Consider the following 25,654-nt stretch of genomic DNA (forward strand, 5'->3'; position numbering starts at 1 on the left):
CAATAAAAAGTAGAAAACTTGGAGCCAAGGCCATAAACTATGGAAATGTTGAGCTATGCTTATTTCTCCACAAGATAATTACAGCATTTTGTATTTTAGGCCATATTAACTAAGTTGCCTGTTTGAAGATATGAAACTTTTGGAAAAGGATACGAACATTCTAGAAAAACAAACTAATCAGTAGTCAAGGCAATGATCGTTTTTAGTCTGATGTTGTCCATGTGGATAAAAAAAATCAATTGAGGTAGTCTGAAATGATACAACTCAAAACATTTAAGATGTAAAAAAAGTAATTGCTAGCTGGTAATTTTTTGAGGTGATGATTAGAAAAAATTTCCATGACCTCGCCAATTATCTGAAATGTGTTTTCTGTCGAACAAAAAGCGTTCTCAGTTCCAATTTCATGATTAGACTAATTCTTTTTTTTACCGGAACAGGTGAGCAGTGATGTCGTAGTGCAAATTTGGTAGTGGGGTCAGTTTACATACTGAATGATCAAGCTATAGCTTAAAAATGCCCAGTTTGCTTCAGCAGTTTTAAATCAACCCTATTTAAATAGTTATTATGACTGAAGTGAATTTTTCACCGAAATGATTCAAGTCAGATTTGCTAAAAAATTGTGTTTGGCCTGAAATATCCAAAATGTCCTCAATAGAAAAAATCAATTTATATGCATTTACTATTAAGTACAGATCAAAATCGAATTGAGGAAATTCGTAAAAAAAATTCGTAAAAAATTTGCAACAATAAACCGGGGTCAAAAAACTGAATTTATGACATTCTGATTAACAAAACGAAAAAAAACATTTATGTAAGTTTTGCGAGCTCCCGTCATAATCTGAATTACCTGGGGGACTTACCCAGGTTTAGGTGCGCGACCCTAGACCGCTCTGATCAGACCATTTCCCAGACTTTACCCTCTGATCAGACCAACGTGCGACCCAAGGAAATTTGCGAACATAGTGCTACCCAAAAGACCTCTGATCAGACCATCGTGCGACCCAAATCCCTCTGATCAGACTATAGCGAAACCCAAATATTTCGTGCAACTCTGGTGCGACCCAGAATTTTGTGCGACTTTAGTGCAACCAACGCTCCCTCTGATCAGACCATTCTTGATTACATGTTATAAGCCGTTGTTATTTGCTTAATATAATCAATTCAAAACTATATACTAATCAACCTAAATTCTAATACTTTAGCAAATCTTAGCAAAGTTGTCATTTTGAAGTGCCTGCAACATTTCTTTTTAGTAATCAAAAACAGTGATAAAAAACTACGGTCAAATAAATATGGTCAGTTAATGCTCTCTGGTCCGATTTTGGGGCCACTTATGTCCAGACTTTGGTCTCCGATCAGACCGTAGTGCGAACATTGTCCAGATTTTCGTGCGACCTATGATCAGGCTATAGTGCGACTTTGCCCTCTGATCAGACCGTAGTGCGACCATTGTTCAGCCCATTTCTCAGACTTTGCCCTCTAATCAGACCGTAGTGCGACCGTTTTCCAGACCATAGTGCGACTCAATCGTTTCCCAGACCATATATTTTGGGTCGCACCACGCCACCAGTGTGCGACCCAAATGGTCTGATCATAGCAGTCTAGGGTCGCGCACCTAAACCTGGGTAGTAACATTCACTAAAAAATGCTTGGTTTCACAAATAGATTTAAAAATTGTATTGACAGAATTTAAAAAGATTTTCTTAATTTCATTTTTTCATTAAACTTGATATCTTTGCATGGTTGTTGAATGTGTCCAACTTTGTCTAATCATCCAAAAATGGCTTCAGAGAAAACTGAAGCCAACAAGAGGGGTCGGAACAATGATATTGCTCAGTTTTGTAGAGAGACAGAAACTGGATTTTCACCTCTCTTGTGATGTTCAAGCTCCAATAATATTATTCAATGGCCAATGTGTGATCAAATCATGATCAAGTCGCTATAGGTTTCATAGTTAAGTGATAACCTTTGCTTGACCTTAACTCCTAGAGTGTTAGTTTGTCTAGCCTGAAAACGCTTACTTTGCGTTTTCAGCCCGGTTCCAACGTCGCCTGCCCTTTTCATAGCAACGTGGTCTGTCTGTATAGTTTTGTTGATCTTCGATTTTTTTCATTCGTAGGACGCGACAATTTTGCAGATGTTAAAAAATGGGAAACTTCTCTGAAAAACCTTTCAATAATATTGATTTGTTCAACAGATCGACCGATAACCGATTAATTCCTTGATTCAAGAATGAGGCGACAAAGATTCAAAAGTAATAAGCTGATAGCGCCAAAACTAACTTAACTGGTGTCGGTGATTTTGTATCCAGTGCCTGTCAAATCTTTGATGAAAAAAAAACATAGCCAGAAGAATTCCGGAAGCGACTCGAAGCGTCAAAACTTCAGTAACAAAACCGTAATTGCAGCAGAAGCCACTACCTTTTGTATTAAACTATTAACTCACTACCTCTCCAGGTCTGCTCTAAAAATTGGTGAAATTTAAACCACTGTCACCGAGAGAAACAAAATGCAGCAAAATTTTATATCATTGAAAACGTTTGGTAACATTAAAAAACCGAAATAATTAAAGAGGTAAAAAAAAGTGATAGACTGAAAAAGCTGACAAGGTTATCAATTGCCCTCAAATAGTTCATGATTCTAATCTGAAAAAGATCGCGAAAGCAAACGGCAGAAAATAATCTTAGAAACTAACTTAATTACACCTATTATTACACTTCAAATCACTGCAATTAAGACAAAAAACAACACACACTTGTTCCTTGTTGTACATATGCGAGACAATATGATTGCATACTAATTCAAAAATTAAATTGATCATAGAAAAGACATAAGAAGCAGGAGAATATTCAAAGGCACAAAATCGCTTAAATTAAAACCAAGACCGGAAGAAAGTTGCAGTAAATAGTCTTAAGTGGAAAATGTGGAAAAGGCTTGCTATCAAACTCTCAGTACTGTCTTATGTTGAATGAAATCAAATGCAAACCAAAGAAATGACGAAAATCTAAGAAAAAGCTGAAATCATTCATTTTTAACAACTGAAAATCAATATACCGAAAATAAATATAGGTGCAGGACAAAGATAGAATGATACTAACTAGAATGCGAAGAATATGGGCACAATGTAAGGAACACCGCAACAAAAACGTACTCTTGATTTTTGAAAGTTAAAAATCAATAAAAAATTCAAGAAAAACGAATACATTTCATTGTTCAGCATTCAAGACATATAAAAGATAACTAATCATCCGATACAAAGATCTATTCTCCTGAAGAGAACAAAAAATAGGAAAAAGCAGAATTCATAAATACGAAAAATTGAAACATTTTGCAAAAAAACGGTCAAAAAACATTTAAGACTGCATTTATGAAAAAGTTTAAACTGTTTTTGAAAAACCTAACGCCAAAAAAAGATTGAATTTTTGTTTAAACGAAACTAAAGTCCCTCATGTTGCACAAAAAGACTATTTCTAGCAATTACAACCAAAATACAAACAAAAAACTGACGAAAATCGGAAAAAACTACCAAAATCGGATTAGCATTAGTAAATTTTATAAAACAAAATTACATCGAGGTAGAAAGAGGCGTTGAGTATATGAATTATCAAAGAGGAGTTGCCGTATTAACTGATTTTTGACAAAAAGTGGTTAAAAGATCCAAAAATTGAAGAAATTTCAATTTTCAACTTGAAATGCATTTTCAGGCTCTGCAAACCACTGTGGAACCAATTTCCGAGGTTGACATTTCAATAAAGTATCGAATAAACTTTATTTCTATGAGAAACCAAATTAAAAGCAAAAAAATTGGGCCACTTAGTCCAAAAAACGGCTAAAAACGGTTATCTATGTGCCATTCAGTCAAAAACTACTTTTCAAAGTCAAAAAGTCATTCACTAAACGGAGCGCATGATCAAAAAATTTCTCTCGCTTAGCGAAAATCTGTTCACCAAGACAGCTTTTCTCACTTTTGCTTTTAGGTCAAAATGCCGCGTGAACAAACCTACTTCCTGTAAAAAAAAAGACCGAGAGAAAACCAATACTCCTCTTCGAGTCGTAAAAAACAGATAAGCTCCTATACACTGCAGATGGAATTTTTTTCAGCCATATCAGTCCCAGTTTTCTCGAAATAGAGATGAACGAATTGATTTTCCGCCTCACTGCCCGTCAAAAGGAAATTTACATCAATTTTTTCTTTGCTCTATGCCGCAACATACTCTTTCTAAGCTCTAGTGAAGTTCATTGAACTCTCACTGAATATCATATTTGGTTTGTGTGTGGATATCGCAATCCAAATTAAATTTTTTAATTCAACATATGCGGTTTTTAATTCTTGAGGATAGCCTCCAAAGCCAGGAGTACAACCACTCAACGAAAAGTTTCAAAGGTGGCTTTAAGCTATTTAGTTCTTGTTCCTGTGTGTATTGATCAGTGAAATGTTGAAGCAAAAGTAAAAAATTAAGTCAGTCAATTTTAATCAAGTTTGCACATGTGATTTGCATAAACAGGTTTTTGTAGAAAAAAAAAACGATAAATTTCTGGATTACAGTAACAGTCAGAAAATATTTCTGCTATGATTGCTTAAAAACGCCTGATGCAGTGTATAATACAATGTTACAACTAATGTCATATGATGATCCCAAACTGCACCGAGCCGGCACGAGATTTACATGATGCGAAGGAAGCCGAAACCAACAACACTCAGATTTGAATATCTTGATAAAACAATGATTTCTGTAAAATTAAAAATAACTTTTACTGCTTCATGACTGGGCCTGCCTAGGAAGCAAATCAAATTGAAGATTAAAAAAAGAGGAGGCATGATTGGTTGGAGTCTGGACGGACTCAAATAGAAAACAAAAAAGTGAAGCTAATTGAAACAAAAATTCAAGACACATTATAAAATTCCCGATCTAGTCATTGAATCGCGATGATGGAGGAATAGAAAGTTTAGGTTTACGTATTCTCCTATTCTTTTTCAGCAGTGTTTGCTAGCGCAACATTTGGATCGTATAAAATACCGTTTGAAATCGGCTGCGTTCTCAAAACTATCGAGACATCACTAAAGAACACATGGTAGAGGGACTGCAAAAACTTCACAATTGTCAGATGATTGTTGCCATCCAATTATGTTGAAAGAGCTAGCAGCAGGTAAGGGCACGCAAATACTGACAAGAACGCCCAAAATTTTATGTGAAGAGACAAAATTCCAACCAACTGTGAAAAAAACCGTTGAGCAAATTTCAAAGTTGAGAGAAAATTTGATCCCAATAAATACCGTCCTGTAAATTGACGTCAATAAGTTGCAAAAATTAGAAAAGTTTCTTCCGAAAGACGCGATGAAATATCCCACATATATCAACAGTTTGATCGAGTACCAAATTGGATTCGAACCTGGAAGATCACCTAATATTGAACCTCTGAAAGTAATGGATTACTGAACAGAAGCCTCGGATGCTAAACAACCCGGGTCGAGGTTTAGCGGTGAATTTTCGTAAGAAATGGGGTGAAATGCGGTGAAAAAAAATAATTTTCACCGCGTATTTCTTACATCTTTTTGCGGTGAATGCGGTGAATCGCGGTGAATTATTTATTTTCACCGCGTTCTCAGTATTCTTACAAAAAAGAAGCTTCCCCAGACCGGTTCAAACCTATGACCTCCTGCATGCCTTCCACTGCTCAGTCCACTGCGCCAACTGTCAATTACATCTTAGCAATTTCTTGTGAATTTAAATCAGATTGAGTAACTTGTGGAAATCATATGCGGTGAATTTTTGTAAGAAATGCGGTGAATTATTCGCGTTGAATTTTTGTAAGAAATGCGGTGAAATGTGGTGAATTATTTTTTTTCACCGCATTCACCGCAATCACCGCATTTCTTACATTAATTTGCCATAATAGTCTATGCGGTGAATTTTTGTAAGAAATGCGGTGAATTTGGTGGTGAACTTTTGTAAGAAATGCGGTGAAAAGCGGTGAATTATTTTTTTTCACCGCATTCACCGCAATCACCGCATTTCTTACGAAAGTTCACCGCATTCACCGCATTTCTTACGAAAATTCACCAAAAAACCTCGACCCGGGAAGCAACTGGTGAGATTTACTTGGATGTCATGAAAACATTTGACAGCGTACAGAATCAGCTTTTGCCAAACATTATGATGCAGTTGTGAATCAGATGACAAACAATGAAGTTGAATGGAAAAATTATAACAGATAGGTAACAACGAGTAACCATCGGAAACATTTGCTCAAACTGGTAACCTGTCTGGAGAGGAATTCCTCCATGTTCGTTCCTCGGATTAACCTTATCAACCGTGTATGTAAGCTATATTCAAAATCTTGCGTGAGATCAAACTTGGACTTATTTGCACACGACGCAAATCTGTACAACGTAATCATGACAACAATTGTTGAAATTCAACTGCAACAAAATCTGACAAAAACACAGATAAGGGCCGACGACAGCCTACTATGTGTTTTTAAGCAAAAATGTGCCACACTTCAAAACCTCTCGGAAACATTGAAAAGAAGCTCGAGATTCAAACTAGCAGCTTTGCAGTAAATATCTATCGAATATTAAAAAAGAAATGGGATTAAGGGCTCATATAGAAAACATTAAAAAGCCAACAGCTTTTCTGCGCTCATCAGACGAATCTTTTGTTTTCTAAAAAAATTAATCTTCTTTAAATTATATTAGTTGCTGGTGCGACCACATCTTGAGTTTTGCACTTAAATATGGTATAGATTTGATATAAATTTGGTAGAAAATATACAGAGAGAAGCAACTTACTTTGTCAGAAGTCTCGGAAATCTTAAACACAATGAAAAAATTGAAAAACCACTAATTACAATATTTGGAATATCGATGGGAACAAGCAGTGCTGACAACAATGTGAACAAAATTAACAAACAGTTTCAGTTTCAATAGAAGCATTATAATGAGTGGGTCCATTGTCCAACTAAATTATTCTTAAATTTGTTCACTTTAAAACCTTCGATCGCAGAATTTGGGAGACTGCTCCAAACCGGGATTACCTTTGCTGCAAAGAAAGTTTGTCCAATTTCTAATTGTGTTTTGGCACCTTGAAATGATATAAAATACCTGTACCGTCTTTTTCTCTGAAGCTAATAAAATGGTTGCTTATTTTGATAGAAAGGGTTAAGTTTGAATTAGTTAGTTTTCATGCATCAATCAGTGCGCATCGCTTCCGTCGATACTCAAGATATGGTAACTCGAGTGTTCTTAGTTTTTCATAGTATGTAAGATTTCTAAATTTTTGACAACTTAAACTGCTCTTCGTTGTTCATTTTCTATAATGACCTGACGTTTGTTCTTATACGGATACCAAAACTGATTTCAACTTTCAAGATTTGGTTGTACCAAAGAGTTAAATAAATAAAAGAAGACTGTTTCTTTCAGAAGTCAAAAACAAAATTTGATTGGCACTAGGACGCTGTTGGCTTTTTTAACTTTAATAGTTTTATGTTGGTTGAATGCCACGTTATCATCTATATGCAAGACTAAGTCCTTTTATTTTTCAATGTTTGATTGATTTTTATTTAAAAGCTGCCATTTCGAATCTTGGACTTTCGCTCTCCATGTTTTAGAAACTTTTGACACATTCTAAGATATAAAAACGTAGTATTTTGTTGCTTTACCATACCTGTAGGATTATCAAATCTTATTTCAGTTGATTTTTATCCTTCGGGTATCTGACTACTTTGTAGAAAATTACGCTGTGTGCAAATACGTACAATTTCAATCTCACAAGATTTGGGAGAAAATTCTTCTAGATCGTGAGTACGATTAGTATGAAGACAAACGTTTGAGGAATTCTGCTCAAGATCGATTTCCTGTTTGAAGAGTTATCTTTGATGATTACACGACCTTGCCTGCTTGCTATAAAAATTTCAGTCCTATTGTGTGGTTGCTCTCTGATTCCCATAGCTTTGAAAAATTTCATTGGACGCTGGTGTGGTGCGCCGTCAAACACTTTCGTGAAATCCAAGTAAGTAACATAAATTTAATTCTCAACGTCCAACTTTTGTGTTCAGTCATCTTTTACTTTCAGAATTTGAAAACCAGTTAGGCATCCGAGTATGAATCCAAAGTGGTACTTGATTAGGATGTTTTTGGTTAAAAGATATTTCATTGTATTTTCTTCTGATGAAATTATTCATATTTTTTGCAATATATTGGTGCTAAAAGCACAGGACGGTAGTTGTCGAGATCTGTTATTACCCTAGTTATAAATATGAAAGTAAAATTTGCTTTTTTCTCGTCCAGTGCAGATAATCTTACATGTTTTTTCAGCATGAGTGGTTAAATACCATCCAGCCCTGACTTTTTTTATGTATCTACGATTTGCAGTTCATCTGCCATCTGAAAGTTGGTGGTGTCACGATAGCTTTCGAGCACTCAGTCGATTTTAATTGGTACATCGCGCGTCCCATTTAGTTTGTGAACATTTTTTGGGGAGAAATTGCAGAATGCTTCAACTTTGTTTTCTCGGCATTCGTAAGAACATTCTCGGTGATGAGATTGGGCGTTTTGCAGTCTTCTTGTGTTTTTTTACGTTACTTCAGAAGTTTTGAGGGATTTTCTTTAGTCTTGGACTGTTTCTGGCTCCCTACGTTCATTAGATGATTATGGTAATTTTCTTAGTGTTGGCGTCGCTTCAAATTGGCAACAAAAGCCATCAGTCAGAAAGAACTAACTTTTGAAACTAAAAAAAAATAGAATTTGTCAAAACTGATAATTGTGACAACTGAAAAATTTTAAAAGTTGGGACCATAAATTTTTAAAACCGCCCCCCCCCCCCAACATTGGGAGGGGAAAGCCTAAGCAAACCGAGACTATAGCACATGATTAGGGTAGTCTCTGAGCTCTCCATGGGCCCAAAAACAATCAGGCATCATACTCAGAGGAGTGGCTATTAGCACCTATATTGTGCAAAACTAGCATGTATTGATAATTTGTCATTTATTGTTAAATTTCAAAAACTGTTTATTTAATAATACTTTATGTGGCCATTAATGGTCGAATACAGCAGAATTTTTACGTTTAGTATATAAACAATGACTTAAATCACTTTACTTGACTAATCAAGCAGAAACAGGTAACTATGATGATATTACGATGAAGTTATACTTACTTGATCATTCACTTTCACAAAATTTGAATAATGCAACCATATTATGTTTAGAACCATTAGAAATTGTTACCGAGTTGGCTTTCAAAATAGACTAAAATTTGATTACTCAACAAGTTTTTTTCTTTGCATAAATTTTGCTAGATCTTAAGAGCTTCCGAGTTTTATATTACTTGTGTTTTCTTGTCAAGAATTTAGCAATTTTTGTAACACTGGCTTAAGCCTTACAAAAATCAGCAAGTGATTGAACATAGATTGTCACTATAGATTTTCTTAACTTCAAAAAAAATAAAATTACAGTCATTTAATACGTCCTAGCGACTAATTTTTCCTACGGGATCATTATTCAACAGAACCCAGTGAAAAACCAGGCTGGCATAGAACTCGGGAACCAGGCTGTGATATCTCGGTTCCGCTAAAATTCTTGAGCAAATGCAACGTTTGGTCTACCGACCTGGACAACAATACGAACAGCAACGATTCCTCAATTCAATTTGTTGGATCGGAACAAAATCGAACGATGCCTCAAAATAGCCCCGATAGACAATTGAAGATGACTGATTACAAGATTTTTGCCAACTTAAGAAAATAGAAACTGAGCAAGCGCAATCGCATAAAATTTTTGACAGACATCTTGCTGTTTTGGGAGTCATTTAGCCCAGAACAAAACAGTGTCTGCCGAAAGAGCTTATCGATGTTTCTTTGAGACTTACGATGAACTCGAGGAAAACAGACAACAATAGAGGCAACTCCTGAATTTAAAGTATTCTGAGAGTTTCGATGCTGATATTGATCGAAAGTTTGCTGAAAAAGGAAGACACTCAAATGGTTAGTTGAACAAATACCAAAATTTAAAAAAATTGAAATGTGTCGCAACGAAATTGTTTATCATTGGAAAGAGATACTGCGACTGCACTAACTGGGCTAGATTTTGAATCAATTCATGCTGAGGGTTCAGTTTTGAAAATAAAGAGTTGACTCTCTGAAGCAGACATTGTGTAACGAAGTGGAACAACTCCTACAAAAACTGGACAGAGGAGAATCATAAATTATTCAAGTTCCGAAATTAGACTTTCGGTTTGAGGGTTTTAAGTTGTTCGTTAATGACAGAAAGAGCTATCGAACTCTCTTAAAACAGTGCCGTCAGTCCTTAAAGACAAGAATTCAGACATCTTTAGAATCATCACCATCCGCAGGTGAAAGAGATCCTAGAGAGATTGTAATTGATACAAGATGTGGAGCGATAGAAAACGTCAAAAAAATTTTTGAGATCTCATCCAAGCATTCTGCTACAACCAGCATTGCAATTTAGTATTTATCGAGAAGGCAAAAGATCAATGAAATAGAGCTCGCAAACCAAAGAGTTAACAAGGAAGCAGAACAACGATTGCAAGTGCGTCAGATTTTGTTAAAAACGATCGTTAAGTAACTGAACTAAGTCGACGGCAAGAACTATGTAACTGAACTAAGTCGACGACAAGAATAATCAGGCTTACAGCAGCAACAACAACAACAAGAACAACAACAGCAACAAAAGCAACAAAAAAACGAGTTTTATGTCTGAAGTAGCAAACCAGGAAGACACACTACCTCTGCGACATCATGACCGAGCCCTTGAAAATTAAAGAAGGAAAACTGAAGTCTACAGAGAGCAAACCCCCTAGAAATCGAACTGACAAATGGAATTTCAAGAGCTGTGTCAAGAAAACGGCAGGCTGGGCTGGGCCGATTCAGTGGCTCAACAGTTTGGCTTTAGTCAACCACTATCTCTTAAAGTTGTGATCGAGCCTCCAATAAATGTCACACGGGACAGAGGTGACAAAAATTTCAGCGCTCATTTGTAAAGTACCCCTTCTGTTCCAACCGGATGTAAGACTTTCCTTAAGGCAATTTTCGATTATTATCAAGAAATCAGAAACCCATAAATCAATTAGGGTGACAGATCCACAGACGTTTTTATCCAATACGATGTTTCAGCAACAAGAAAAGTCAGCATTACAAGACAAGCAGAGATGTCAGAGTCCCAAGAACAACCCTCGCAACAGATCATTGGGGAGTCAAAACCAAACAATAGTGAGTCAAAGTACCGCACCAATAGTTTGTCAACCGATTGGTGATCCAGGAGGGTTACCAAAACTTAGTTCAGCTCTCACGCTCATTGTCACACCTGAAACATTCTTTGCAAAAAAAATTGACAGACCGAGAATAATAGTAGAAGTTCAACTTAAGAAGATATACATTCATTCTCCAGTTAGACACGACGACTCCAGTGGCATTGTTTGCTTGCAAACGTAATCACAAACAGAGTCAACATCTTGTTTTGACTTGGAATACAGCATGACCTAGAATCAGAAAAAATTTTGAGTTCAACCACAGAACAACTTTACCCTCAGCTTAAGGAGATGTGGCTACGACACCTAGAGGATCATCGACTATTGGCAACAATCTTGAGTGTGTTCAAAGATTGGTTAGATTCAACAGCTTCCATACACGAGGGCCTGCTAGCTCAGACAAAATCAAAGTTTCAAAGCCGCAAAAATCCAAAAACTGGTTTTTGCATCCAGCGCCAAAGTTTCTAAATAGCACGCCGATCGGAGTTGCGAGAATTTTGTATCAATGAAAGTGAAAGATCGACAAGAACCCGTACAGATGCTCCGATTGTGTTTCATTTGTGTGAGACCTGGTAATCGGTCAAAAGGATGCAAAATTAGAATTTGCTGTGTGCCCAATTTTGGACAACAACACAATGATTTTTTAAACTGTGGCTTCTCAAAGAAGGAGGCTGCAAGGGTTACCTCAGATGCCAAGAGAACAGAAGCAGAAATCATCAATCAAGGAGGACTCCTTGTTGTGCGCATCAGAATAGTTAAAAAAATCCACAGCCGGAGCGTGCTGGCAATCTTTGATACAAGGTCCTCAATTTCAATTGTAGATAAGTCAATCATATATGCGCTGCACCTGCAGGAATCCACGGATCACAAAAAAATGTCAAGACGGAAATAGTGCCGATTGAGGTTTCAACACAAAAGAAGTGTCTACCACTGACAACAGTTGATTTTTATGTTTATGAAAATCTGATGTTAGCCAACCAGATTCCAGATCTCCTAGATTTGAGAGATCGCTACCCACATTTGGGGAGGCTGCCAAAATGGAATGACAATCTAAATCAAGTTACAGTTATTCTTAGACAGGACTGTTACGACATACATCACTGATTAGAATTCAAGAAGTCAGACGATAAAATTGCACCGTGGGCAGTGAGAACGAGAATAGAATGGGCCTTAAGTGGTCCCCTACCAGCGAAGCAAGCAGCAACTCTCAACAAAACAGCAACCTCAATCCCAGAAGACAAGTTAGCGAGCCAATCGAACAAGTGGTGGGACATCAATTTCCATCCCTCAAATTGTGATGTCATCAGACGTTCGAAAAATGTACGAAGAGCAATCAAGACATTGAAGCAAACAATTAGATTCTTGGATGAAAAATAAGAAGTTGGACTTCTGTGGCGAGAAGACGAAATGATGTTACTCTACAAAGTCAATAACTTCTACTCAACTATCGGACAACTCAAGTCAGTAGATCGATGCCTACAAAAAATGATACGTTGCCAAAGCGTTATCAAGAAACGTTTAACACGGACATCAGAGCTGGTTATGGTCGCAAAGTTGAAAATGCCGAACTTAACGGTACCAAAGACAAGCTTCCATGATATTTACCACACCATCCTGTCATCAACCCGCTTAAACTCCCAAAACTCGATAGAGTGTGCAACGCAGCAGAGAGGTATAAAATCCTAAATGACAACATTTTATCTGAACCAGAACTGTTGCCGACTTTGACAACTAAATAAACGCTTTCAGCCAATACAGAAGGGATGTTTCTTCAAGTTGCTGGCCCAAGCGATCGCTACCGTTGCTTACAATTTCTCTGGCGAGAAGATCGAGAGAAGAAAATAGATGGCTACGAGTACACGCGACACGTGTTTGGAGCAAAAACTTGCCGAATTGTGCAAATTACGTTTTGCATCAAGTGGTAAAGGCAACGCAAAAGACGACGAAAATTTTTTCAAAGCTGTCCAGCGAAACTTCTACAAGAACGATTTTCTGAAGTCTGTCGCAACACCTCAAGAAGCAATCGAAATCTAACAATGGGTTCTTACGATCCTCATCAAAGGGTGATTCAAGTTGACGAAATAGATAAGGAGTGACGAAGAGGTCAAGACATAGATTCCGGAAGCAGACAGATAAACGAAGGTGGTGAAATTGTTTGAGTCCAAACCACAATCATCCTCATTTTTTGGATTTTATTGGAATGAGACACAGATAGTCTCATAGTCTGTTGTGGAACTTAGCAAGAAGTTCCAGCGCAAATAACACAGAAATTATCCCTATCTTTCGTCTCAGCATTGCTCGAACCACTTGAGATATGTTCACTCTCCACGATAAGGATGCTGTTTCTACTCAAATGCCTTTGAGCAGCAACGGAACAAACATGAGGCAAATATTTTTCAGCCAAACACACAAAAATATTCGGTGATTGTTGCTCTGATTTGAGGGAAATCAGGACGATGTGCAATCTTGACACTCCACATTTTTCCAGACAAGTCAGAAGAATCTATGTGCATCTTGGCATATCTGCAAAACAAAAAGACATTACAAAAAGACATACAAAAAGACAACGTATCATACCCACGACGATTCGGAATTTAGAACTTACCTACCACGAGAAAGACTTGATGAGCATATTTTCCCATGCACTCATACTGGAGTCAAATTTTTGCAGTCAATTTTTTGTAGTCAATTTCGGATTTGAAGTAAAGTTCCTGCGACATTCAATGAAAATATGGTGCTGCCTTTTCACTTGCCTAACAACCGGATCAGCCCACATCGATTTTGAACTGTAATTTGACACTCAGCCATGTCTAGCTGCAGTGAGAAGATTTATTGCAAGATGTGGCTACTTAAATAACATTGTCAGTCATTGAAGCGGTGAAGAAGCTGAGAACATGCTTGAATGCGTGGGACAAAGCTAAGGTTCAGATTAATTTAGATCAGAATAAGACCGTTTGGAAATTCAATCCATCTGCAGCTCCATACTTTGGTGAAGTCTGGCAGATACTAGTTTAAAGTTGCAAGAAAGTCAGGATTGAAAAGTTGGACAAAGAAAGCCTGACCGACAAGTTACTTAGCACTACAATGTGCTCTGTACAGCAAACTCTCAAGGCAAGCGTCCTGAGAGCAATAAGTGACGACCATGAAGGCCTGACAGCACTCAAACCGAATCATTTCTTACTAGGAAAGGAAAACGCGAGTGCTCCGTTCATTCCATCTAGTGATGCTACCATGATCTGAAAAAATCCTTCAAAGCAACTCAAGCATATGCCAACATGATCTGGAAAAGGTGGCCTCTCGAATGCCTTCCACAATGGAAGCAGAGATCAAAGTGGTCAAAGGAACATGTGCGAATTCCTAAAGAGGGCGAATTAGTATGGGTAATAGATGACACTGTTAAACGCACTGAATACAAACTGACACGAATCATTAAAATCCCTACTAGCGATGACGATTTTTTGCAATCAACGAGAGTCAAAATAGCACATGGAGAGCTGAACTGGCCAGTGGTGATGTTAGCGCCAGTATTATACGACAGTGTTTTCGAGAACAAAAAGACCGTCCCAGAACAAAGTGGCCTCTGATCAGGCAAGTTCCAGACCATTGTCCAGACAAAAGTGCGCTCGAAGCCTTTTCCAGACCATGTAATTCGAGCGCACCGGGAACATGTGTGCGCTCGAAACTCGTCTGATCAGGGGTCACTTCGGTCTGGCCACCTCGACCTGGGGGTCCAAGCGACAACTTAAAAACCAGAAAAAGGAAACTCGTAGTTTTATCATAACTCATTTCAAAGAATTAGATAAATGCAGTCAAAGAAAAGTGTAAATACTTTTTAAATCATTTTTATTTGATGGTCCTGCAATTTCAAGGCAACCTGACAATAGACGCAAAGTTCGAAAACTTTTGTTTATTTTATAGCTGCGGAACTGTAAGCAGAGCTGAGCTATTTTGCGGTGCTGTTCGTAGTTTTGTTTCGTTATCTGACGATCTGTTACCGAGTAAAGCGAGAGAATATTAACCAATCAGAATAGAGTGCTTGAATACGGATTTAAATTATTAAAATATGCACAGCAATCGCCCCAATTTACGTACAGAGCTAGTAAAAAGTGCAATTGATATAATTTCAAGTAAATCTAATTATAAGACCTATCAAATAAGACATGATTTGGCTCAATAATTTTCGGGTTTTTGGATTTAATGGTACAAAATGGTGACTGGCATTGAACATTGGCCAAAAAAGCATCAAAATTGCCGTCTAAAAAACCACTTTTTGCTATGATTGTTAACAATCTTAACACGTTGCTTTATATCGTTTGTATAACTGACTATATCGTTAGATTGAATTGAATCTATACGAAAGATTGTTTTCAACTTTAATGTGGTAGCCGCTCCCGACATTAAGTTCTTTCAAAATTGTATTTAAACTAATTGTCGTGAAACTCTTGTTAAATAGATTGCTTGACTTGATGGGTAAACAGACTGGTTTGTGGTGGATCGGAGCGTATGCGTTAAACAGATTATTTTAGTGACATGGTAAAAGCTGCTTCAACATTACTGTCGAGAACGCAGATGACGTTGAATTGAAGAAAGAGGTGGGCCTCATTGGAGATAATTCCTCTATTTATGGGACTATAATCGGATCTGGGATATTCACCAGCCCCACAGGTGCCCTGGAAACCTCAGGAAGCGTTGTTTTAGACCTGATTGTCTGGGTTTGGATGGGGTTTTTCTGTTAAATGGGAATTCTTTGCTTTGCGGAGTTGGGAATCCCGTTGCGTGCTGGTTTCTCACCCGCGTTTTTGCCAGTTCCATTCCGTTTCCTGTTTTGTTGCGCTCCGTTTGACCGTCCTTCCCGCCCCGTCCATTTCAGTTCCCGTTTCTTCGTGCTTTGTCGTTTTTAGTTGCCTGTCTTCCTTTTTAGTCTCACATTGCTTAGAAGCACGTTAGACGCCCTCTCCCCTCTATTACTGACTTTCGCCGAGTAGATCGTTACTCGGTAGTTTCATTCCTGCTCTTCGACGTCTTGATTATCAAGTCGTTGTCATTTGGGTTCGGTATAACCATCATTCCACGTGCTTATTTGAAAGCTACTCTACATTGATAAATTAGTCATTTCAATATCATGGCCAAACAGCAAAAGAAGTTGAAAAAAACTCTTTAATGCAAGATCTAATCTAGAATTTGAGTTACGGAACATCCATAAGGACATCACAGATGCCATAGATCGTCAAGACAGGAGGGTTAAAGTTGAACGCTTGATTTCTAAGTTGAAGGATGATTTCAGTAAACTGGTGCAGAAGAATGAAGAACTATTCGACTGGGCCAGTAAAGCCAAGAACCCAGATTCAATTTATCCTGTCCGTGAGCAATAGTTGGATGATGTAACCAAGAACAATGATAAAATCTGGCTTGTGGCTAGAGGCTATATTGACTCAGTTGCTGACCAAGACACCGTATGCGAGGGCGTGAATCCTCAAGGGCAATCTTAGATAAGTCCACGCCCAACAGCAGCATCGATGTCTAGCAAGTTTAAACAAGACTTTCTCATGGCAAAGCTAAAACGCGAAGAGGATGAGAAACAAGAACAAGCTGCCATGCGCCTTGCTAAGAAAAAACACAAAATTGCCATGAGAAAAGCGGAGCTTGAAAAACAAATGGAGCAGGTGGCAGTTCCAGAATTAGAGGAAGATCACAATCAGCGTGTTGCTGCAGCTCAATTAGATGAGGCCAAATTGATGGATTATCGTTCATTCTATAATCACCACTCACGTGAACTGAATTTGCTTAAGATAGGGTAACAGATAGAAGTCGGAGACTTGTTCATGATTGGGTAATTTGTTTCCACCAGGTAATTCATTGACTGCTGCAAGTGAGTTAAATCATTTTCGTCCTGGTTCAGCAACCGCTGACCCTCTAGCTCAAGATACTGCCTCTAGTAATCCTCCAGAAAACGCAAATAATGTTGCCGTTAATTTAAATCATCTTGAAATGCTATCTCATTACACAATGGCAGGAGTTGCCATCTCTATTGCTCAGCAGGACGCGCTGTATCGAGAACACCTCCACGCTCAAATGCAGGAGGTGTTCTTGATAGACGCACTGAGGACGCACTGAGGACCTTAGAACGTAAATTCGGCCAACCACGGGCGGACGTAAGTACACATTTGGATAATTTCAACAGCTTTCCGCCATTGATGATGAACAATAGCAATAACATCGTTAACTATTCGGCGTGCAATTCAAGTCTTGTCGTTGTATTTAAATCGCTGTCATATGATTCGGATTTAAAGAGTGCTGCGCTTCTCAACACTGCCGTACAGAAGCTACCACCCAATATGAAGGAGTCATGGTCACTCTTCACTGTCAAAAAGCATTGGTTGAAAACTACTCTTCTGGACTTTAATGACTGGTTAAAGGAGAAGGTCGAAGCGCATGATTTAACGAAGAATACCGCAACTAAAGCAAGGAATGAGGATAACAACAAATCAGTAACAAGAAAAAAAAGTTGCTTCGAATGCAATTGCTCTTTATACGCAACACAAGAGTAATCTTAAGCCGCAACAGAGTTCTCCGTTAACATCAATTTTTAGTTGCATTATATGCAAAGGCAGCCACCGGCTGTGGGAATACCGTGTCTTTAAGGGGTGGACCAGGCAAATAGTCAATCAGGTTGTGGATTTGAGAATCCAGGAAACCAAGGTCAGTCCGCTTTGCAAAATTTCGCGCCTCCATCACTTCTGCCACCTATGCAAAGCCCCCGACCACCAACTCCTGTGCTGGTACCAACAAAATCAACAACTTGTGTACATGATCTGTCAACAAACCCGAAGGTAAATCAGTTCACAGACCAATTCGCTACATTCTAGTATGCCTGAACTCCAGTATGCTATTTCAGTATGCCTGGTCAATTAAATCTCTCCAACCCTCATGTTCCACAACAACAGCGTTTGCCTCAATTTAACTTCCATAACACAACTCAACTCCCTAATACCCATCTCCCGATGAACTTCTCTTCATTTCCAAACCGAAAAGTGAACCCGCTGCCAGTAGTCGCGCCGCATCATCTAGTTAACTCCCAAGTTCCCGTAATCCCACCCAGTATAGCACCGCAAGTACCCGCCTTAAATAAACCACCGCGGAACCACGTCTGTTCCCCTCAAACCCATCCATTACCGTGTCCCAACGCACCGAAATTTCCTCTTAACCGTAACCCTGATCTAAACTTGTGGAGTTTCCCTCAGAATAAACCCCCAAATGTAAACCCGGTGTCAAATAATGCAACAGTTCTCGGCAACTTTTAACCGATACTACCACCAATCACTGTTAACCCTGCAATTAGCCACGCCATCTCACAATCGACTGCACCACAAAATGTTAATAGCAACCACTCAGCAGCCTGTATCAACCAATTAAACCTATTCAGTACGGCAACTAACATCGATCCACCTTTTCTCACGCCGTTTATTCCTCCCATGTATGGTCATACAGCTCCAGCACCGTTGTGTTGGGATGGCCCACTGCTTCGCACGCTTCTGGTGCCAGCAGCCGAAAACGCAAACCTCATTAAGGCGTTAGAGGACGCCATAACGAGCAAAAGAAATGATCCGCTACCTGAATGGAAATTGTCCAAAAACAGTGGTGATCCCCTACTGTGACACGAATCGTATGGTCAGTTTAAAAGCGCAATTGACTCTCAGTACTTTACTGGTGACGTAAGATGGACATAACTTAAGACTCCATAGGTAAAGCTAAAACAGTTATAACTGAGTTCGCCTACTGCGGCGCAATGTACAAAGTCGCACTGAGAACCTTAGAACGTAAAATTGGTCAACCGCGGGAGGACGTAAGTGCACATTTGGATAAACTCAACAGCTTTCAACCATTGAAGATGAACATTAGCAATACCATCGTTAACTATTCAGGGTGCAATTCAAGTCTTGTCGGAGTATTTAGATCGCTGTCATATGATTCGGATTTAAAGAGTGCTGCGCTTCTCAACACCGCCGTACAGAAGCTACCACCCAATATCAAGGAGTCATGGTCACTCTTCACTGTCAAAAAGCATTGGTTGAAACCTACTCTTCTGGACTTTAATGACTGTTTAAAGGAGAAGGCCGAAGCGCATGATTTAATGAAGAATACCGCAACTAAAGCAAGGAATGAGGATAACAACAACTCAGTAACAAGAACAAAAGTTGTTTCGAAGGCATTTGCTCTATATACGCAACACAAGAGTAATCTTAAGCCGCAACTGAGTTCTCCGTTAACATCAATTTTTAGTTGCATTGTATGCAAAGGCAGCCACCGGCTGTGGGCATGCCGTGTCTTTAAGGAAAAAACCCCCAAGCAGAGAGCCAAGGTCGTGGCTGAGGCAAAGCTCTGTTTCTCTTGTTTGCGTGATAAACATATGTTCACGCAGTGTACAAGTACACGTAAATGTGGGAAAGATGGTTGTAACAGCTCCCATAATACCTTACTTCACGGAGGTGAAAGGGTTTCTCCAGCTAAACCCTCAAAAAACAACAACATCAACACTTCGAAGTCGAACGCAGGTACTAGTAGGCCAACTACCGGTCAACAGCAGCCAAGCAGAACAACCACTTTGTCATCCGTGACGGATTTCAAAGGCCTCCTTCAAGTCATGGAACTGAATCTGACTAATTCTTCTGGTAAAAATACTACGGCGTTCGTTTTATGCGATACCGCTTGCAGTATCTCTTGGTTGTCCGATAGTCTCGAAGCTAAGCTCGGTTTGCAGAATACCGCATTAAAACTGACCGTCAAGTATATAAATACGGAAGAACTCATCGACACAAAAGGGTTCAATTGACTGTGACACATCGTAGAGATCAAGACTTCGAAGCGTTCACTGTGCGTCCCTATGTGAGGGAAACCTTAAACGTATTTTGCGACATCAAACGTTAAGTCCATGCAAGAATTTTACCTACATCTGGCCGTTCTAGATCCAGTAAAGTATAGATATGGGAACATTGAGATGATACTTGGACAGGATGTCTACCATGCCATCCGCCCTTTAGAGTACTTTGCAGCCGACGAAAAGTGCTCACTGTTCGCTGTTCGCTTGCACATAGGTTGGGTTTTAAGCGGCCACTTCCGTCAAATTCAAGTCTAATCTCAACGTGTTTCAAAGCCAATGTCGAACAGGATTATGAATTGATTGTCAGATTAAGTCTTGGTATGAAATGGAATCGTACGGCGAGTACAAGCAGGTTGACCCACGATACGAAGGGATGCTCGAGCGCAGGAAATTCTTGAAACAACAACTTTTCATAATGGAAAAAGATACGATGTCGGTATGTTATGGGCTGATGACAACATCAAGCTCCCGAATAACTACTTTTCGTAACTGATACAGCTCAAGTCTCTCGAAAAGCGAGTCTCGAGAGAAACAACATTGAACAAAATCTATGCTAATACCATCCGTGAAGACTTGGAAAAAGGTTACTTAATTACAATCCCTGAAGCTGACAAGGTTGAACAGCAGTCGCATAAAGAGTGGTACCTACCACATCATCCGGTAATCAACCCGATCAAATCAGGGAAAGTAAGTAGGGTATTAAATGGTGCAGAAAAGTTCCACGTTACTTCTTTGGATAAATCTTTGCTCACTGGCCCCGACCTGCCCCAAAACCTAATCCATGTACTACTTAGGGTTCGTCAACATCAATTTACCGTGTCCGCAGATATCGAGGATATGACCCTCAAGTGGGAGTCCCTGACTGTGTCCAGCCATCACTGCGGTTTTTGTGGCAGGAGGACCCCACAACAAATGTTGTAGTGTATCAATACACGTGCCATATATTCGGGGATAAAGACTCGCTCACATGCGCTAACTATGCATTGCAACGCACGGCCCCAGACAATGTTAATCAGTATCCAGAAGCATCCAAAGCCATAAAATTTCAACATGGATGATTACTTGGATTCGGTGGAGTCATCTGAGAGGGTTCTCAGAAGATTGAAGGAGTTGGTGCATCTTCTCCATCTAGGTGGGTTCGAGCTCACTAAGTTTGTAAGCAATGTACCAAATCTGGTTGATCGAATTGATGGGTCACCTCAGTCTACCGAACCAAAAATAATTGCCTCGTCTAAGGATGATTCTTCGAACGTGCTTGGGTTGAAATGGGATCACAACAATGATAGTCTAGTTGTAAGTCGGGTACCTCCAGTACAGTAGCTAAGTCTTTAACACAACGCTTGGTATTGAGCCTAGTGTCTAAGGTATTTGATCCCATTGGCCTAGTGGCACCAATTATCGTTGGTGCCCGATTTTTACTATAGGACTTCTGGCGTGTCAGCGGGCAGCAATGGGATGAAAAATTACCAAAAGACACTGTTGAAAGGCTCCTCGAATGGAGTGTCAAATTACCCAAGCTTGCCAAAATTACTATACCAAGGAGTCACTTTTCTGGAAACTTTGAACATCTGGAACTACCCAAGTTTCTCAAGTGGTCTTCAGCGCTGTTGCATTTCTCCGAGCTCAAGTAAGCTCTTATAAGGGGGCCAAAAACAGAGCTTGCATTTGTCCTGGGTAACGCTCGCGTAGCACTTATGAAGGTGACAACAATTCCAAAGCTAGAGCTGCAAGCTGCTTTACTGGCCGCTCGGTTGAAACAAGACATCCGTCGAGTTCTTACTGTGCATGTTGACAAAGTTTTCATGTGGACCGATAGCACCAGTGTCTTACATTGGCTTCACTCCACAAGCAAGCAGTCAATATTTCTTGCAGACCGTGTATGCGAGATTTTAGAACACACTAGCGTTGACGAATGGAACCGCGTTGCCTCAAGCAATAATCCGGCAGCTGCTGGTACTCGTGGTATGTCCGCTGAAGTTTTGCAGTCAAGTAGCTGGGTGAGGGATCCAGATTTCTTAAGAACCAAAGAATTCCCGTTCCATCCCAGCACCGAAGTAGTTAAAAACATCAAACTTGGTAAAGTAACTAAGGAAACTGACAAAACCAATACATCATTGGCCGTATCCGTAACCAAGTCAACTAAGGAACCGCCCCCGCAAATAATTCCCTTCGATGAGTACAGTTCTTATCAAAAATTGCTACGGATAACAGCGTACGCACTCCGCCTGTTACCTTCTCACGAATTTTACCGTAATGCCGATAGCAGCATCATAGACCCCACGGAGCTTGACAAAGCCAAGCGTCATCTCCAGTACCTTGTGCAAGGGGAATCATTTAATGCCGAGAGAAAAGATCTCCTCGAAAACAAATCCTTTAAACGAAGTAGCCGTATTGCTCCGTTTTCTCCCCTTCTTGGGCCAAACCGTCTAATCCGATCGGCTGGCCGCATCAATTGGATGGTCGAAGTTGAGTTTGATGTAAAACATCTTATCGTTCTCGACGCATGACATGCGTTTGTGAAGCTGTTCCTTGGGCACACCCACGTTAAACATCATCATCAAAGCATTAACTACCTGCGGGCTAAAGTACAAGAGCGTTATACCATCCTCAAAATACGATCCTCACTGCGTTCAATTAAAATCAACTGCGTCACCTGCAGAATGTTCTGCGCTGCCACTATTCAACCTATTATGGCTGACCTCCCAGTAGAAGGATTCGCATACCAGTCTCCTCCCATCACGAACACTGGGATCGACTACATCGGCCCGTTTTACGTTACTGTACGTAGGACTACCGAGAAGAGGTGGGGTTTCCTCATCACATGCCTACCTACTCGTGCCGTTTATATTGAAATCGTTCCGTCCATGGACCTCATTTCGTGTGTAATAGGAGTGGAGCGGTTCGTCTCCTGTCGGGGTACACCAGCCATTATTTGGTCAGACAATGGCACAAACTTTGTTGGCGCGGAAAAAGAGTTGCGCCAGAATATTGAAAAGTGGAACACCATCAATATCCGCCGCTGAACTTGCCCACAAAGACATTAAGTGTAAGTTCAACCCGCCCAGTGCGCCACGCCGAGTTAGCATCTGGGAGAGGCTAGTACGCAGTTTTAAGCGCGTGTTTTACACAATCCTTGGAACACGTCGCCTCACTGACAAAATTTTGAACACTACTTTTTGTCTGGTCGAACACGCACTTAACTCACGCCCGGTAACGCCCGTAAGCGCCGAAGCGCTCAACCTAGGCGCAATAACACTTAACCATTTTTAATCGGTAACCAAGCAACAGCAATTCCGTCAATCGTTGGCGTATACGAGTTCGATCATCGTAAACGGTACGCCCGCGCACAGTCGTATGCCAACACTATTTGGTCATGTTGGATCAAAGAGTACGTACCGGCTCTGAACCGACGTTCAAAGTGGCAGACGCCTGCCGAGCAACTCCTTAAGACCGGTGATTTGGTAGGGTTAAAAGAGGAGACCAAACCAAGGGGTTACTACCCCACTGCTCGGATCACTGAACTTCGTTACGGTACCAACACCGCCGCGCGCGCCGCCGTCCTGCGCACATCTACTGGATCGCTTCTACGCCCGCTTGTGAAATTAGTACCGATTCTTCCAAAATCTTCTTCTGGGCCGGAGGTTGTTACTGAGTAAAGCGAGAGAATATTAACCAATCAGAATAAAGTATTTGAATACGTATTTAAATTATTAAAATATGCACAGCAATCGTTCCAATTTACGTACAAAGCTCTGAAAAAGTGCAATTAAAATATTTTCAAGTGAATCTAATCATAAGACCTATCAAATAAGACATGATTCGGCTCAATAATTTGCGAGTTTTTGGATTTAATGGTACAAAATGGTGACTGGAATTGAACTGGTGTGTTATCAGACAAAATACCGGCCAAAATAGCATCAAAAATTGCCGTCTATAAAATCACTTGTTGCTATGATCGTTAACAATCCTAACACGTTGCATTATATCGTTAGACTGAATTGAATCTATGCGAAAGAGTGTTTTCAACTTTAATACGCTCTTTTTCGTTTTACATTTGTTCACACAGCAAAGCAGGAAAAAAATAATAAATCAGTACTGATAGTCAAGTCCAGGAGTGTTTTAAGATCCTAGGCAGTTTCAGTCAATATGGAGTCGCTTAGTATTGCTGCAACTAGAACAGACACAGATAATTCTCCAGGTACAAGGTCGTTCGGAGTCGTATTTTTAACTGAAAAGTTTGAAGATGTTCATCAGAAAATGTTCTAAGAGAAGTCTATTCAAGCAACTTAGTTCCAGATATCCCAAAATCCAACATGAAAATTTTGCTAAAGTTTGCGGTGACCAATGTTCATTTCAAATGTAATGGAATTTGGTATAAACAATCAGATGGTCTGGCTATGGTTGCATCACTAGCTGTAATACTAGCATACGTGTGGATGAATCCGTTTGAAGCACCACTGCAAAACCAGAGCTCAATGAAAATATTTCCAGATCCGACCAAAACGAGAAATGCAAAGACTGTAACAGGAGAGTGACTTTCCGAGGAAGAGGAGTAGAATGTGAGTCATGCAAAAACTGGTTTCATGCAAGATGCCAAAATATATCGAACGAGGAATACGCTAACATGCAGGATGTTGTTTGGATTTGTACTTATTGTAGCAACCAACAGAAAGTGGGGGCATTACGAGGAGATGAAGTTGTTTAAAAGGTATGTGGATGAATTTATCTGCACGGTTCGTGATGACCCGGACAAGTATTTAAAGTATTCAATTTCTTTACACAAAAACCTGCAATTTACCTTAGAAAAAGTTAACATGGAACGGAATTTGGATTTTCTTGACATTAACGTAAATGTGAGCAACAAAAGTAATATCACCTGTCATTGGTATCAAAAACCAACTGACACTGGAATAATACTGAATTTTCGCTGCTGTGCACCGCTTAAGCATAAGAAAAATGTGATTCAAGGGACGGTTCATAGGGTTTTTAATGCAACCTCTAATTGGTTCGCCTTCGATCAGGCTCTTGAAAAGAACAAAACTTGCTGGACCAAAAATCAATTACTAGAAGACTGGTCTTCAAAAATAGTGAACCACACTCTAGAAAAGATAATAAGTGGCGGTAAAGACCAATTGAGAACAACACTAAAAAAGCATCAAAATGCAAGACTAGTTCTTATGATAAGCCAACTATTTTTCTACAATACAGAAGCAACCTTACTCAAAACTTTGCAAGCAAATTGAAGAAAATATGGGAATTGCAAATGTTTTTTACAACGCGGAAAATAAGATCATGCCTCCCCACCCTGAAATCGTCTTTCGATAGAGACCTGAAATCCCACGTGGTATATGAGGCTAAAAGTAGTGGATGCGATTCCATCTACGATGGGCAAACAAGCCGGCATGTAACCACAAGGATAACAGAACAACAAAAAAAGGATTCACAGGTGGGTCAACATCTGGTTGAATGTCGTGGTGCCACGAATGACATTGAATGGAAAATTCTGGACGCCTG

The sequence above is a fragment of the Convolutriloba macropyga genome, chromosome 15 (assembly GCF_964194025.1).
Source record: "Convolutriloba macropyga chromosome 15, txConMacr16.3, whole genome shotgun sequence".
Taxonomy (NCBI): domain Eukaryota; kingdom Metazoa; phylum Xenacoelomorpha; order Acoela; family Convolutidae; genus Convolutriloba; species Convolutriloba macropyga.